At 46.6% G+C, this 17,193-nt stretch overlaps 1 pseudogene; it reads right to left on the reverse strand.

Moving 5' to 3' along the window:
• Positions 1-16,957: 16,957 nt before the first annotated feature.
• LOC142728473 (U2 spliceosomal RNA) lies at positions 16,958-17,137 on the reverse strand (annotated as a pseudogene).
• Positions 17,138-17,193: the final 56 nt, after the last annotated feature.

Below are 17,193 nucleotides of genomic sequence, written 5' to 3' on the forward strand. Positions count from 1 at the left end.
TGCTGCTAATAGCTCGCCTGGGAAACATCCAGAGAAGTCCAATATAGTGTTTTTTAGACTGGCTGCCACGAGCTGAAACTAATGCAACCAAGAGCGAGCGTCTGTGACTTACGGTTCAAGAGTTATTCACAGAAACATGGTTCTGAACTTTGCTGCCAGCCGCGAAAGCGAAAGTAACCAAGATCGAGCGTCTAGGATTTACTTGTGAATAGCTCGCCTGGGAAACATCCAGAGAAGTCAAAGTCAGTGCTTCTATACTAATTGCCAGGCGCTGAGACGAATGCCGCCAAGATCAAGCGTCTATGACGTACGGTTTAAGAATTAGCCTCAGAAACAGTGGTTCTGAACATGCTGCCAATAGCTCGACTGGGAAACATCCAGAGAAGTCCAAGATAGTGTTTTTTTTAGACTGGCTGCCACGAGCTGAAACGAATGCAACCAAGAGCGAGCGTCTGTGACTTACGGTTCAAGAGTTATTCACAGAAACATGGTTCTGAACTTTGCTGCCAGCCGCGAAAGCGAAAGTAACCAAGATCGAGCGTCTAGGATTTACTTGTCAATAGCTCGCCTGGGAAACATCCAGAGAAGTCAAAGACAGTGCTTCTATACTAATTGCCAGGCGCTGAGACGAATGCCGCCAAGATCGAGCGTCTAAGACTTACGGTTCAAGAATTAGCCTCAGAAACACTGGGAAACAGTGTTTCTATACTAATTGCCAGGCGCTGAGACGAATGCCGCCAAGATCGAGCTTCTATGACTTACGGTTCAAGAATTAGCCTCAGAAACAGTGGTTCTGAACATGCTGCCAATAGCTCACCTGGGAAACATCCAGAGAAGTCCAAGATAGTGTTTTTTAGACTGGCTGCCACGAGCTGAAACGAATGCAACCAAGAGCGAGCGTCTGTGACTTACGGTTCAAGAGTTATTCACAGAAACATGGTTCTGAACTTTGCTGCCAGCCGCGAAAGCGAAAGTAACCAAGATCGAGCGTCTAGGATTTACTTGTGAATAGCTCGCCTGGGAAACATCCAGAGAAGTCAAAGACAGTGCTTCTATACTAATTGCCAGGCGCTGAGACGAATGCCGCCAAGATCAAGCGTCTAAGACTTATGGTTCAAGAATTAGCCTCAGAAACAGTGGGAAATAGTGCCTCTATACTAATTGCCAGGCGCTGAGACGAATGCCGAAAAAGATCGAGCGTCTATTACTTACGGTTCAAGAGTTATTCACAGAAACATGGTTCTGAACTTTGCTGCCAGCCGCGAAAGCGAAAGTAACCAAGATCGAGCGTCTAGGATTTACTTGTGAATAGCTCGCCTGGGAAACATCCAGAGAAGTCAAAGACAGTGCTTCTATACTAATTGCCAGGCGCTGAGACGAATGCCGCCAAGATCAAGCGTCTAAGACTTATGGTTCAAGAATTAGCCTCAGAAACAGTGGGAAACAGTGCCTCTATACTAATTGCCAGGCGCTGAGACGAATGCCGCCAAGATCGAGCGTCTATTACTTACGGTTCAAGAGTTATTCACAGAAACATGGTTCTGAACTTTGCTGCCAGCCGCGAAAGCGAAAATAACCAAGATCGAGCGTCTAGGATTTACTTGTCAATAGCTCGCCTGGGAAACATCCAGTGAAGTCAAAGACAGTGCTTATATACTAATTGCCAGGCGCTGAGACGAATGCAGCCAAGATCGAGCGTCTATGACTTACGGTTCAAGAATTAGCCTCAGAAACAGTGGTTCTGAACATGCTGCCAATAGCTCGCCTGGGAAACATCCAGAGAAGTCCAAGATAGTGTTTTTTAGACTGGCTGCCACGAGCTGAAACGAATGCAGCCAAGAGCGAGCGTCTGTGACTTACGGTTCAAGAGTTATTCACAGAAACATGGTTCTGAACTTTGCTGCCAGCCGCGAAAGCGAAAATAACCAAGATCGAGCGTCTAGGATTTACTTGTCAATAGCTCGCCTGGGAAACATCCAGAGAAGTCAAATACAGTGCTTCTATACTAATTGCCAGGCGCTGAGACGAATGCCTCCAAGATCGAGCGTCTATGACTTACGGTTCAAGAATTAGCCTCAGAAACAGTGGTTCTGAACATGCTGCTAATAGCTCGCCTGGGAAACATCCAGAGAAGTCCAATATAGTGTTTTTTAGACTGGCTGCCACGAGCTGAAACTAATGCAACCAAGAGCGAGCGTCTGTGACTTACGGTTCAAGAGTTATTCACAGAAACATGGTTCTGAACTTTGCTGCCAGCCGCGAAAGCGAAAGTAACCAAGATCGAGCGTCTAGGATTTACTTGTGAATAGCTCGCCTGGGAAACATCCAGAGAAGTCAAAGTCAGTGCTTCTATACTAATTGCCAGGCGCTGAGACGAATGCCGCCAAGATCAAGCGTCTATGACGTACGGTTTAAGAATTAGCCTCAGAAACAGTGGTTCTGAACATGCTGCCAATAGCTCGACTGGGAAACATCCAGAGAAGTCCAAGATAGTGTTTTTTTTAGACTGGCTGCCACGAGCTGAAACGAATGCAACCAAGAGCGAGCGTCTGTGACTTACGGTTCAAGAGTTATTCACAGAAACATGGTTCTGAACTTTGCTGCCAGCCGCGAAAGCGAAAGTAACCAAGATCGAGCGTCTAGGATTTACTTGTCAATAGCTCGCCTGGGAAACATCCAGAGAAGTCAAAGACAGTGCTTCTATACTAATTGCCAGGCGCTGAGACGAATGCCGCCAAGATCGAGCGTCTAAGACTTACGGTTCAAGAATTAGCCTCAGAAACACTGGGAAACAGTGTTTCTATACTAATTGCCAGGCGCTGAGACGAATGCCGCCAAGATCGAGCTTCTATGACTTACGGTTCAAGAATTAGCCTCAGAAACAGTGGTTCTGAACATGCTGCCAATAGCTCACCTGGGAAACATCCAGAGAAGTCCAAGATAGTGTTTTTTAGACTGGCTGCCACGAGCTGAAACGAATGCAACCAAGAGCGAGCGTCTGTGACTTACGGTTCAAGAGTTATTCACAGAAACATGGTTCTGAACTTTGCTGCCAGCCGCGAAAGCGAAAGTAACCAAGATCGAGCGTCTAGGATTTACTTGTGAATAGCTCGCCTGGGAAACATCCAGAGAAGTCAAAGACAGTGCTTCTATACTAATTGCCAGGCGCTGAGACGAATGCCGCCAAGATCAAGCGTCTAAGACTTATGGTTCAAGAATTAGCCTCAGAAACAGTGGGAAATAGTGCCTCTATACTAATTGCCAGGCGCTGAGACGAATGCCGAAAAAGATCGAGCGTCTATTACTTACGGTTCAAGAGTTATTCACAGAAACATGGTTCTGAACTTTGCTGCCAGCCGCGAAAGCGAAAGTAACCAAGATCGAGCGTCTAGGATTTACTTGTGAATAGCTCGCCTGGGAAACATCCAGAGAAGTCAAAGACAGTGCTTCTATACTAATTGCCAGGCGCTGAGACGAATGCCGCCAAGATCAAGCGTCTAAGACTTATGGTTCAAGAATTAGCCTCAGAAACAGTGGGAAACAGTGCCTCTATACTAATTGCCAGGCGCTGAGACGAATGCCGCCAAGATCGAGCGTCTATTACTTACGGTTCAAGAGTTATTCACAGAAACATGGTTCTGAACTTTGCTGCCAGCCGCGAAAGCGAAAATAACCAAGATCGAGCGTCTAGGATTTACTTGTCAATAGCTCGCCTGGGAAACATCCAGTGAAGTCAAAGACAGTGCTTATATACTAATTGCCAGGCGCTGAGACGAATGCAGCCAAGATCGAGCGTCTATGACTTACGGTTCAAGAATTAGCCTCAGAAACAGTGGTTCTGAACATGCTGCCAATAGCTCGCCTGGGAAACATCCAGAGAAGTCCAAGATAGTGTTTTTAAGACTGGCTGCCACGAGCTGAAACGAATGCAGCCAAGAGCGAGCGTCTGTGACTTACGGTTCAAGAGTTATTCACAGAAACATGGTTCTGAACTTTGCTGCCAGCCGCGAAAGCGAAAATAACCAAGATCGAGCGTCTAGGATTTACTTGTCAATAGCTCGCCTGGGAAACATCCAGAGAAGTCAAAGACAGTGCTTCTATACTAATTGCCAGGCGCTGAGACGAATGACTCCAAGATCGAGCGTCTATGACTTACGGTTCAAGAATTAGCCTCAGAAACAGTGGTTCTGAACATGCTGCTAATAGCTCGCCTTGGAAACATCCAGAGAAGTCCAATATAGTGTTTTTTAGACTGGCTGCCACGAGCTGAAACGAATGCAACCAAAAGCGAGCGTCTGTGACTTACGGTTCAAGAGTTATTCACAGAAACATGGTTCTGAACTTTGCTGCCAGCCGCGAAATTGAAAGTAACCAAGATCGAGCGTCTAGGATTTACTTGTGAATAGCTCGCCTGGGAAACATCCAGAGAAGTCAAAGACAGTGCTTCTATACTAATTGCCAGGCGCTGAGACGAATGCCGCCAAGATCAAGCGTCTAAGACTTACGGTTCAAGAATTAGCCTCAGAAACAGTGGGAAACAGTGCTTCTATACTAATTGCCAGGCGCTGAGACGAATGCCGCCAAGATCGAGCGTCTATGACTTACGGTTCAAGAATTAGCCTCAGAAACAGTGGTTCTGAACATGCTGCCAATAGCTCGACTGGGAAACATCCAGAGAAGTCCAAGATAGTGTTTTTTTTAGACTGGCTGCCACGAGCTGAAACGAATGCAACCAAGAGCGAGCGTCTGTGACTTACGGTTCAAGAGTTATTCACAGAAACATGGTTCTGAACTTTGCTGCAAGCCGCGAAAGCAAAAGTAACCAAGATCGAGCGTCTAGGATTTACTTGTCAATAGCTCGCCTGGGAAACATCCAGAGAAGTCAAAGACAGTGCTTCTATACTAATTGCCAGGCGCTGAGACGAATGCCGCCAAGATCGAGCGTCTAAGACTTACGGTTCAAGAATTAGCCTCAGAAACACTGGGAAACAGTGTTTCTATACTAATTGCCAGGCGCTTAGACGAATGCCGCCAAGATCGAGCTTCTATGACTTACGGTTCAAGAATTAGCCTCAGAAACAGTGGTTCTGAACATGCTGCCAATAGCTCACCTGGGAAACATCCAGAGAAGTCCAAGATAGTGTTTTTTAGACTGGCTGCCACGAGCTGAAACGAATGCAGCCAAGAGCGAGCGTCTATTACTTACGGTTCAAGAGTTATTCACAGAAACATGGTTCTGAACTTTGCTGCCAGCTGCGAAAGCGAAAATAACCAAGATCGAGCGTCTAGGATTTACTTGTCAATAGCTCGCATGGGAAACATCCAGTGAAGTCAAAGACAGTGCTTCTATACTAATTGCCAGGCGCTGAGACGAATGCCGCCAAGATCGAGCGTCTATGACTTACGGTTCAATAATTAGCCTCAGAAACAGTGGTTCTGAACATGCTGCCAATAGCTCGCCTGGGAAACATCCAGAGAAGTCCAATATAGTGTTTTTTAGACTGGCTGCCACGAGCTGAAACGAATGCAACCAGGAGCGAGCGTCTGTGACTTACGGTTCAAGAGTTATTCACAGAAACATGGTTCTGAACTTTGCTGCCAGCCGCGAAAGCGAAAGTAACCAAGATCGAGCGTCTAGGATTTACTTGTGAATAGCTCGCCTGGGAAACATCCAGAGAAGTCAAAGACAGTGCTTCTATACTAATTGCCAGGCGCTGAGAGGAATGCCGCCAAGATCGAGCGTCTATGACTTACGGTTCAAGAATTAGCCTCAGAAACAGTGGTTCTGAACATGCTGCTAATAGCTCGCCTGGGAAACATCCAGAGAAGTCCAATATAGTGTTTTTTAGACTGGCTGCCACGAGCTGAAACGAATGCAACCAAGAGCGAGCGTCTGTAGCTTACGGTTAAAGAGTTATTCACAGAAACATGGTTCTGAACTTTGCTGCCAGCCGCGAAAGCGAAAGTAAACAAGATCGAGCGTCTAGGATTTACTTGTGAATAGCTCGCCTGGGAAACATCCAGAGAAGTCAAAGACAGTGCTTCTATACTAATTGCCAGGCGCTGAGACGAATGCCGCCAAGATCAAGCGTCTAAGACTTATGGTTCAAGAATTAGCCTCAGAAACAGTGGGAAACAGTGCCTCTATACTAATTGCCAGGCGCTGAGACGAATGCCGCCAAGATCGAGCGTCTATGACTTACGGTTCAAGAATTAGCCTCAGAAACAGTGGTTCTGAACATGCTGCCAATAGCTCGCCTGGGAAACATCCAGAGAAGTCCAATATAGTGTTTTTTAGACTGGCTGCCACGAGCTGAAACGAATGCAACCAGGAGCGAGCGTCTGTGACTTACGGTTCAAGAGTTATTCACAGAAACATGGTTCTGAACTTTGCTGCCAGCCGCGAAAGCGAAAGTAACCAAGATCGAGCGTCTAGGATTTACTTGTGAATAGCTCGCCTGGGAAACATCCAGAGAAGTCAAAGACAGTGCTTCTATACTAATTGCCAGGCGCTGAGACGAATGCCGCCAAGATCGAGCGTCTATGACTTACGGTTCAAGAATTAGCCTCAGAAACAGTGGTTCTGAACATGCTGCTAATAGCTCGCCTGGGAAACATCCAGAGAAGTCCAATATAGTGTTTTTTAGACTGGCTGCCACGAGCTGAAACGAATGCAACCAAGAGCGAGCGTCTGTGACTTACGGTTCAAGAGTTATTCACAGAAACATGGTTCTGAACTTTGCTGCCAGCCGCGAAAGCGAAAGTAACCAAGATCGAGCGTCTAGGATTTACTTGTGAATAGCTCGCCTGGGAAACATCCAGAGAAGTCAAAGACAGTGCTTCTATACTAATTGCCAGGCGCTGAGACGAATGCCGCCAAGATCAAGCGTCTAAGACTTATGGTTCAAGAATTAGCCTCAGAAACAGTGGGAAACAGTGCCTCTATACTAATTGCCAGGCGCTGAGACGAATGCCGCCAAGATCGAGCGTCTATTACTTACGGTTCAAGAGTTATTCACAGAAACATGGTTCTGAACTTTGCTGCCAGCCGCGAAAGCGAAAATAACCAAGATCGAGCGTCTAGGATTTACTTGTCAATAGCTCGCCTGGGAAACATCCAGTGAAGTCAAAGACAGTGCTTCTATACTAATTGCCAGGCGCTGAGACGAATGCCGCCAAGATCGAGCGTCTATGACTTACGGTTCAAGAATTAGCCTCAGAAACAGTGGTTCTGAACATGCTGCCAATAGCTCGACTGGGAAACATCCAGAGAAGTCCAAGATAGTGTTTTTTTTAGACTGGCTGCCACGAGCTGAAACGAATGCAACCAAGAGCGAGCGTCTGTGACTTACGGTTCAAGAGTTATTCACAGAAACATGGTTCTGAACTTTGCTGCAAGCCGCGAGAGCAAAAGTAACCAAGATCGAGCGTCTAGGATTTACTTGTCAATAGCTCGCCTGGGAAACATCCAGAGAAGTCAAAGACAGTGCTTCTATACTAATTGCCAGGCGCTGAGACGAATGCCGCCAAGATCGAGCGTCTAAGACTTACGGTTCAAGAATTAGCCTCAGAAACACTGGGGAACAGTGTTTCTATACTAATTGCCAGGCGCTGAGACGAATGCCGCCAAGATCGAGCTTCTATGACTTACGGTTCAAGAATTAGCCTCAGAAACAGTGGTTCTGAACATGCTGCCAATAGCTCACCTGGGAAACATCCAGAGAAGTCCAAGATAGTGTTTTTTAGACTGGCTGCCACGAGCTGAAACGAATGCAGCCAAGAGCGAGCGTCTGTGACTTACGGTTCAAGAGTTATTCACAGAAACATGGTTCTGAACTTTGCTGCCAGCCGCGAAAGCGAAAATAACCAAGATCGAGCGTCTAGGATTTACTTGTCAATAGCTCGCCTGGGAAACATCCAGAGAAGTCAAAGACAGTGCTTCTATACTAATTGCTAGGCGCTGAGACGAATGCCTCCAAGATCGAGCGTCTATGACTTACGGTTCAAGAATTAGCCTCAGAAACAGTGGTTCTGAACATGCTGCTAATAGCTCGACTGGGAAACATCCAGAGAAGTCCAATATAGTGTTTTTTAGACTGGCTGCCACGAGCTGAAACGAATGCAACCAAGAGCGAGCGTCTGTGACTTACGGTTCAAGAGTTATTCTCAGAAACATGGTTCTGAACTTTGCTGCCAGCCGCGAAAGCGAAAGTAACCAAGATCGAGCGTCTAGGATTTACTTGTGAATAGCTCGCCTGGGAAACATCCAGAGAAGTCAAAGTCAGTGCTTCTATACTAATTGCCAGGCGCTGAGACGAATGCCGCCAAGATCAAGCGTCTATGACGTACGGTTTAAGAATTAGCCTCAGAAACAGTGGTTCTGAACATGCTGCCAATAGCTCGACTGGGAAACATCCAGAGAAGTCCAATATAGTGTTTTTTAGACTGGCTGCCACGAGCTGAAACGAATGCAACCAAGAGCGAGCGTCTGTGACTTACGGTTCAAGAGTTATTCACAGAAACATGGTTCTGAACTTTGCTGCCAGCCGCGAAAGCGAAAGTAACCAAGATCGAGCGTCTAGGATTTACTTGTCAATAGCTCGCCTGGGAAACATCCAGAGAAGTCAAAGACAGTGCTTCTATACTAATTGCCAGGCGCTGAGACGAATGCCGCCAAGATCGAGCGTCTAAGACTTACGGTTCAAGAATTAGCCTCAGAAACACTGGGAAACAGTGTTTCTATACTAATTGCCAGGCGCTGAGACGAATGCCGCCAAGATCGAGCTTCTATGACTTACGGTTCAAGAATTAGCCTCAGAAACAGTGGTTCTGAACATGCTGCCAATAGCTCACCTGGGAAACATCCAGAGAAGTCCAAGATAGTGTTTTTTAGACTGGCTGCCACGAGCTGAAACGAATGCAACCAAGAGCGAGCGTCTGTGACTTACGGTTCAAGAGTTATTCACAGAAACATGGTTCTGAACTTTGCTGCCAGCCGCGAAAGCGAAAGTAACCAAGATCGAGCGTCTAGGATTTACTTGTGAATAGCTCGCCTGGGAAACATCCAGAGAAGTCAAAGACAGTGCTTCTATACTAATTGCCAGGCGCTGAGACGAATGCCGCCAAGATCAAGCGTCTAAGACTTATGGTTCAAGAATTAGCCTCAGAAACAGTGGGAAACAGTGCCTCTATACTAATTGCCAGGCGCTGAGACGAATGCCGCCAAGATCGAGCGTCTATTACTTACGGTTCAAGAGTTATTCACAGAAACATGGTTCTGAACTTTGCTGCCAGCCGCGAAAGCGAAAATAACCAAGATCGAGCGTCTAGGATTTACTTGTCAATAGCTCGCCTGGGACACATCCAGTGAAGTCAAAGACAGTGCTTATATACTAATTGCCAGGCGCTGAGACGAATGCAGCCAAGATCGAGCGTCTATGACTTACGGTTCAAGAATTAGCCTCAGAAACAGTGGTTCTGAACATGCTGCCAATAGCTCGCCTGGGAAACATCCAGAGAAGTCCAAGATAGTGTTTTTTAGACTGGCTGCCACGAGCTGAAACGAATGCAGCCAAGAGCGAGCGTCTGTGACTTACGGTTCAAGAGTTATTCACAGAAACATGGTTCTGAACTTTGCTGCCAGCCGCTAAAGCGAAAATAACCAAGATCGAGCGTCTAGGATTTACTTGTCAATAGCTCGCCTGGGAAACATCCAGAGAAGTCAAAGACAGTGCTTCTATACTAATTGCCAGGCGCTGAGACGAATGCCTCCAAGATCGAGCGTCTATGACTTACGGTTCAAGAATTAGCCTCAGAAACAGTGGTTCTGAACATGCTGCTAATAGCTCGCCTGGGAAACATCCAGAGAAGTCCAATATAGTGTTTTTTAGACTGGCTGCCACGAGCTGAAACGAATGCAACCAAGAGCGAGCGTCTGTGACTTACGGTTCAAGAGTTATTCACAGAAACATGGTTCTGAACTTTGCTGCCAGCCGCGAAAGCGAAAGTAACCAAGATCGAGCGTCTAGGATTTACTTGTGAATAGCTCGCCTGGGAAACATCCAGAGAAGTCAAAGACAGTGCTTCTATACTAATTGCCAGGCGCTGAGACGAATGCCGCCAAGATCAAGCGTCTAAGACTTACGGTTCAAGAATTAGCCTCAGAAACAGTGGGAAACAGTGCTTCTATACTAATTGCCAGGCGCTGAGACGAATGCCGCCAAGATCGAGCGTCTATGACTTACGGTTCAAGAATTAGCCTCAGAAACAGTGGTTCTGAACATGCTGCCAATAGCTCGACTGGGAAACATCCAGAGAAGTCCAAGATAGTGGTTTTTTTAGACTGGCTGCCACGAGCTGAAACGAATGCAACCAAGAGCGAGCGTCTGTGACTTACGGTTCAAGAGTTATTCACAGAAACATGGTTCTGAACTTTGCTGCAAGCCGCGAAAGCAAAAGTAACCAAGATCGAGCGTCTAGGATTTACTTGTCAATAGCTCGCCTGGGAAACATCCAGAGAAGTCAAAGACAGTGCTTCTATACTAATTGCCAGGCGCTGAGACGAATGCCGCCAAGATCGAGCGTCTAAGACTTACGGTTCAAGAATTAGCCTCAGAAACACTGGGAAACAGTGTTTCTATACTAATTGCCAGGCGCTGAGACGAATGCCGCCAAGATCGAGCTTCTATGACTTACGGTTCAAGAATTAGCCTCAGAAACAGTGGTTCTGAACATGCTGCCAATAGCTCACCTGGGAAACATCCAGAGAAGTCCAAGATAGTGTTTTTTAGACTGGCTGCCACGAGCTGAAACGAATGCAGCCAAGAGCGAGCGTCTATTACTTACGGTTCAAGAGTTATTCACAGAAACATGGTTCTGAACTTTGCTGCCAGCTGCGAAAGCGAAAATAACCAAGATCGAGCGTCTAGGATTTACTTGTCAATAGCTCGCATGGGAAACATCCAGTGAAGTCAAAGACAGTGCTTCTATACTAATTGCCAGGCGCTGAGACGAATGCCGACAAGATCGAGCGTCTATGACTTACGGTTCAAGAATTAGCCTCAGAAACAGTGGTTCTGAACATGCTGCCAATAGCTCGCCTGGGAAACATCCAGAGAAGTCCAATATAGTGTTTTTTAGACTGGCTGCCACGAGCTGAAACGAATGCAACCAGGAGCGAGCGTCTGTGACTTACGGTTCAAGAGTTATTCACAGAAACATGGTTCTGAACTTTGCTGCCAGCCGCGAAAGCGAAAGTAACCAAGATCGAGCGTCTAGGATTTACTTGTGAATAGCTCGCCTGGGAAACATCCAGAGAAGTCAAAGACAGTGCTTCTATACTAATTGCCAGGCGCTGAGAGGAATGCCGCCAAGATCGAGCGTCTATGACTTACGGTTCAAGAATTAGCCTCAGAAACAGTGGTTCTGAACATGCTGCTAATAGCTCGCCTGGGAAACATCCAGAGAAGTCCAATATAGTGTTTTTTAGACTGGCTGCCACGAGCTGAAACGAACGCAACCAAGAGCGAGCGTCTGTGACTTACGGTTCAAGAGTTATTCACAGAAACATGGTTCTGAACTTTGCTGCCAGCCGCGAAAGCGAAAGTAACCAAGATCGAGCGTCTAGGATTTACTTGTGAATAGCTCGCCTGGGAAACATCCAGAGAAGTCAAAGACAGTGCTTCTATACTAATTGCCAGGCGCTGAGACGAATGCCGCCAAGATCAAGCGTCTAAGACTTATGGTTCAAGAATTAGCCTCAGAAACAGTGGGAAACAGTGCCTCTATACTAATTGCCAGGCGCTGAGACGAATGCCGCCAAGATCGAGCGTCTATTACTTACGGTTCAAGAGTTATTCACAGAAACATGGTTCTGAACTTTGCTGCCAGCCGCGAAAGCGAAAATAACCAAGATCGAGCGTCTAGGATTTACTTGTCAATAGCTCGCCTGGGAAACATCCAGTGAAGTCAAAGACAGTGCTTATATACTAATTGCCAGGCGCTGAGACGAATGCAGCCAAGATCGAGCGTCTATGACTTACGGTTCAAGAATTAGCCTCAGAAACAGTGGTTCTGAACATGCTGCTAATAGCTCGCCTGGGAAACATCCAGAGAAGTCCAATATAGTGTTTTTTAGACTGGCTGCCACGAGCTGAAACGAATGCAACCAGGAGCGAGCGTCTGTGACTTACGGTTCAAGAGTTATTCACAGAAACATGGTTCTGAACTTTGCTGCCAGCCGCGAAAGCGAAAGTAACCAAGATCGAGCGTCTAGGATTTACTTGTGAATAGCTCGCCTGGGAAACATCCAGAGAAGTCAAAGACAGTGCTTCTATACTAATTGCCAGGCGCTGAGAGGAATGCCGCCAAGATCGAGCGTCTATGACTTACGGTTCAAGAATTAGCCTCAGAAACAGTGGTTCTGAACATGCTGCTAATAGCTCGCCTGGGAAACATCCAGAGAAGTCCAATATAGTGTTTTTTAGACTGGCTGCCACGAGCTGAAACGAACGCAACCAAGAGCGAGCGTCTGTGACTTACGGTTCAAGAGTTATTCACAGAAACATGGTTCTGAACTTTGCTGCCAGCCGCGAAAGCGAAAGTAACCAAGATCGAGCGTCTAGGATTTACTTGTGAATAGCTCGCCTGGGAAACATCCAGAGAAGTCAAAGACAGTGCTTCTATACTAATTGCCAGGCGCTGAGACGAATGCCGCCAAGATCAAGCGTCTAAGACTTATGGTTCAAGAATTAGCCTCAGAAACAGTGGGAAACAGTGCCTCTATACTAATTGCCAGGCGCTGAGACGAATGCCGCCAAGATCGAGCGTCTATTACTTACGGTTCAAGAGTTATTCACAGAAACATGGTTCTGAACTTTGCTGCCAGCCGCGAAAGCGAAAATAACCAAGATCGAGCGTCTAGGATTTACTTGTCAATAGCTCGCCTGGGAAACATCCAGTGAAGTCAAAGACAGTGCTTATATACTAATTGCCAGGCGCTGAGACGAATGCAGCCAAGATCGAGCGTCTATGACTTACGGTTCAAGAATTAGCCTCAGAAACAGTGGTTCTGAACATGCTGCCAATAGCTCGCCTGGGAAACATCCAGAGAAGTCCAAGATAGTGTTTTTTAGACTGGCTGCCACGAGCTGAAACGAATGCAGCCAAGAGCGAGCGTCTGTGACTTACGGTTCAAGAGTTATTCACAGAAACATGGTTCTGAACTTTGCTGCCAGCCGCGAAAGCGAAAATAACCAAGATCGAGCGTCTAGGATTTACTTGTCAATAGCTCGCCTGGGAAACATCCAGAGAAGTCAAAGACAGTGCTTCTATACTAATTGCCAGGCGCTGAGACGAATGCCTCCAAGATCGAGCGTCTATGACTTACGGTTCAAGAATTAGCCTCAGAAACAGTGGTTCTGAACATGCTGCTAATAGCTCGCCTGGGAAACATCCAGAGAAGTCCAATATAGTGTTTTTTAGACTGGCTGCCACGAGCTGAAACGAATGCAACCAAGAGCGAGCGTCTGTGACTTACGGTTCAAGAGTTATTCACAGAAACATGGTTCTGAACTTTGCTGCCAGCCGCGAAAGCGAAAGTAACCAAGATCGAGCGTCTAGGATTTACTTGTGAATAGCTCGCCTGGGAAACATCCAGAGAAGTCAAAGACAGTGCTTCTATACTAATTGCCAGGCGCTGAGACGAATGCCGCCAAGATCGAGCGTCTATGACTTACGGTTCAAGAATTAGCCTCAGAAACAGTGGTTCTGAACATGCTGCCAATAGCTCGACTGGGAAACATCCAGAGAAGTCCAAGATAGTGTTTTTTTTAGACTGGCTGCCACGAGCTGAAACGAATGCAACCAAGAGCGAGCGTCTGTGACTTACGGTTCAAGAGTTATTCACAGAAACATGGTTCTGAACTTTGCTGCAAGCCGCGAAAGCAAAAGTAACCAAGATCGAGCGTCTAGGATTTACTTGTCAATAGCTCGCCTGGGAAACATCCAGAGAAGTCAAAGACAGTGCTTCTATACTAATTGCCAGGCGCTGAGACGAATGCCGCCAAGATCGAGCGTCTAAGACTTACGGTTCAAGAATTAGCCTCAGAAACACTGGGAAACAGTGCATCTATACTAATTGCCAGGCGCTGAGACGAATGCCGCCAAGATCGAGCGTCTATGACTTAAGGTTCAAGAATTAGCCTCAGAAACAGTGGTTCTGAACATGCTGCCAATAGCTCGACTGGGAAACATCCAGAGAAGTCCAAGATAGTGTTTTTTAGACTGGCTGCCACGAGCTGAAACGAATGCAACCAAGAGCGAGCGTCTGTGACTTACGGTTCAATAGTTATTCACAGAAACATGGTTCTGAACTTTGCTGCCAGCCGCGAAAGCGAAAGTAACCAAGGTCGAGCGTCTAGGATTTACTTGTCAATAGCTCGCCTGGGAAACATCCAGAGAAGTCAAATACAGTGCTTCTATACTAATTGCCAGGCGCTGAGACGAATGCCGCCAAGATCGAGCGTCTAAGACTTACGGTTCAAGAATTAGCCTCAGAAACAGTGGTTCTGAACATGCTGCTAATAGCTCGCCTGGGAAACATCCAGAGAAGTCCAATATAGTGTTTTTTAGACTGGCTGCCACGAGCTGAAACGAATGCAACCAAGAGCGAGCGTCTGTGACTTACTGTTCAAGAGTTATTCACAGAAACATGGTTCTGAACTTTGCTGCCAGCCGCGAAAGCGAAAGTAACCAAGATCGAGCGTCTAGGATTTACTTGTGAATAGCTCGCCTGGGAAACATCCAGAGAAGTCAAAGACAGTGCTTCTATACTAATTGCCAGGCGCTGAGACGAATGCCGCCAAGATCAAGCGTCTAAGACTTACGGTTCAAGAATTAGCCTCAGAAACAGTGGGAAACAGTGCTTCTATACTAATTGCCAGGCGCTGAGACGAATGCCGCCAAGATCGAGCGTCTATTACTTACGGTTCAAGAGTTATTCACAGAAACATGGTTCTGAACTTTGCTGCCAGCCGCGAAAGCGAAAATAACCAAGATCGAGCGTCTAGGATTTACTTGTCAATAGCTCGCATGGGAAACATCCAGTGAAGTCAAAGACAGTGCTTCTATACTAATTGCCAGGCGCTGAGACGAATACCGCCAAGATCGAGCGTCTATGACTTACGGTTCAAGAATTAGCCTCAGAAACAGTGGTTCTGAACATGCTGCCAATAGCTCGCCTGGGAAACATCCAGAGAAGTCCAATATAGTGTTTTTTAGACTGGCTGCCACGAGCTGAAACGAATGCAACCAGGAGCGAGCGTCTGTGACTTACGGTTCAAGAGTTATTCACAGAAACATGGTTCTGAACTTTGCTGCCAGCCGCGAAAGCGAAAGTAACCAAGATCGAGCGTCTAGGATTTACTTGTGAATAGCTCGCCTGGGAAACATCCAGAGAAGTCAAAGACAGTGCTTCTATACTAATTGCCAGGCGCTGAGACGAATGCCGCCAAGATCGAGCGTCTATGACTTACGGTTCAAGAATTAGCCTCAGAAACAGTGGTTCTGAACATGCTGCTAATAGCTCGCCTGGGAAACATCCAGAGAAGTCCAATATAGTGTTTTTTAGACTGGCTGCCACGAGCTGAAACGAATGCAACCAAGAGCGAGCGTCTGTGACTTACGGTTCAAGAGTTATTCACAGAAACATGGTTCTGAACTTTGCTGCCAGCCGCGAAAGCGAAAGTAACCAAGATCGAGCGTCTAGGATTTACTTGTGAATAGCTCGCCTGGGAAACATCCAGAGAAGTCAAAGACAGTGCTTTTATACTAATTGCCAGGCGCTGAGACGAATGCCGCCAAGATCAAGCGTCTAAGACTTACGGTTCAAGAATTAGCCTCAGAAACAGTGGGAAACAGTGCTTCTATACTAATTGCCAGGCGCTGAGACGAATGCCGCCAAGATCGAGCGTCTATGACTTACGGTTCAAGAATTAGCCTCAGAAACAGTGGTTCTGAACATGCTGCCAATAGCTCGCCTGGGAAACATCCAGAGAAGTCCAAGATAGTGTTTTTTAGACTGGCTGCCACGAGCTGAAACGAATGCAGCCAAGAGCGAGCGTCTGTGACTTACGGTTCAAGAGTTATTCACAGAAACATGGTTCTGAACTTTGCTGCCATCCGCGAAAGCGAAAGCAACCAAGATCGAGCGTCTAGGACTTACTTGTGAATAGCTCGCCTGGAATACATCCAGAGAAGTCAAAGACAGTGCTTCTATACTAATTGCCAGGCGCTGAGACGAATGCCGCCAAGATCAAGCGTCTAAGACTTACGGTTCAAGAATTAGCCTCAGAAACAGTGGGAAACAGTGCTTCTATACTAATTGCCAGGCGCTGAGACGAATGCCGCCAAGATCGAGCGTCTATGACTTACGGTTCAAGAATTAGCCTCAGAAACAGTGGTTCTGAACATGCTGCTAAGAGCAAGGCTTTGTTGCAACTGCAATTCTTACTCCTTCTTGAAATGTAGGGACGACAGTACATTCCATCACATCCATCTAGTGTACACAGGTAGGTCCATTGTGGCGGGCGGGCGGCTTTAATGGCTGTTTGCTGTTCCCCTACTCCACTCCACTATTTGACTGTGGTGCTGCATCAATCAGTGGCTGGCTCAGGTGCAGCTCTTTAACTTACCTAAAAGGGAGGGCGGAGAGAAGACAAGGAAGGTGAATGAGCTGTTCCAATGTGAAATGCCGGAAACACAGACACACAGACGACACAAAACAAGAGGTGGCAATGTATTCATTAATTGCATTTAATCAATTAGCTCATTATCACTCATGCATTGTCCAACAGGTGTTGAAATAATGGGATTAAAAGGGGAGATCCCTTCAGAAAGACAGAAACAATGGCAAACACAAAAAACACTTTTGGAATCTGATTTTAGTCAACACATAAGGAAAGGGTGCACCGGTCCTGGAAATACTGCAATACCAGGTCAATGCGTGGAGTGGACAGAGCAAGCTCTATTTCCATCTCCCTGTTCTAAAAATCCATTTAATATATGGTCCCCAGATAGGGGACGTATCAGATATTAAACTGATAAGAACAGATTTTTTTTTATTGAAAGCCCGAGTCGTGCTTTCTATCACCCAAGTGCATAAAAAGTGCAGAGGTGCCACACAAAAAGTGCACA

The sequence above is a fragment of the Rhinoderma darwinii genome, unplaced genomic scaffold (genome assembly GCF_050947455.1).
Source record: "Rhinoderma darwinii isolate aRhiDar2 unplaced genomic scaffold, aRhiDar2.hap1 Scaffold_677, whole genome shotgun sequence".
NCBI classification, from domain to species: Eukaryota; Metazoa; Chordata; class Amphibia; order Anura; family Rhinodermatidae; genus Rhinoderma; species Rhinoderma darwinii.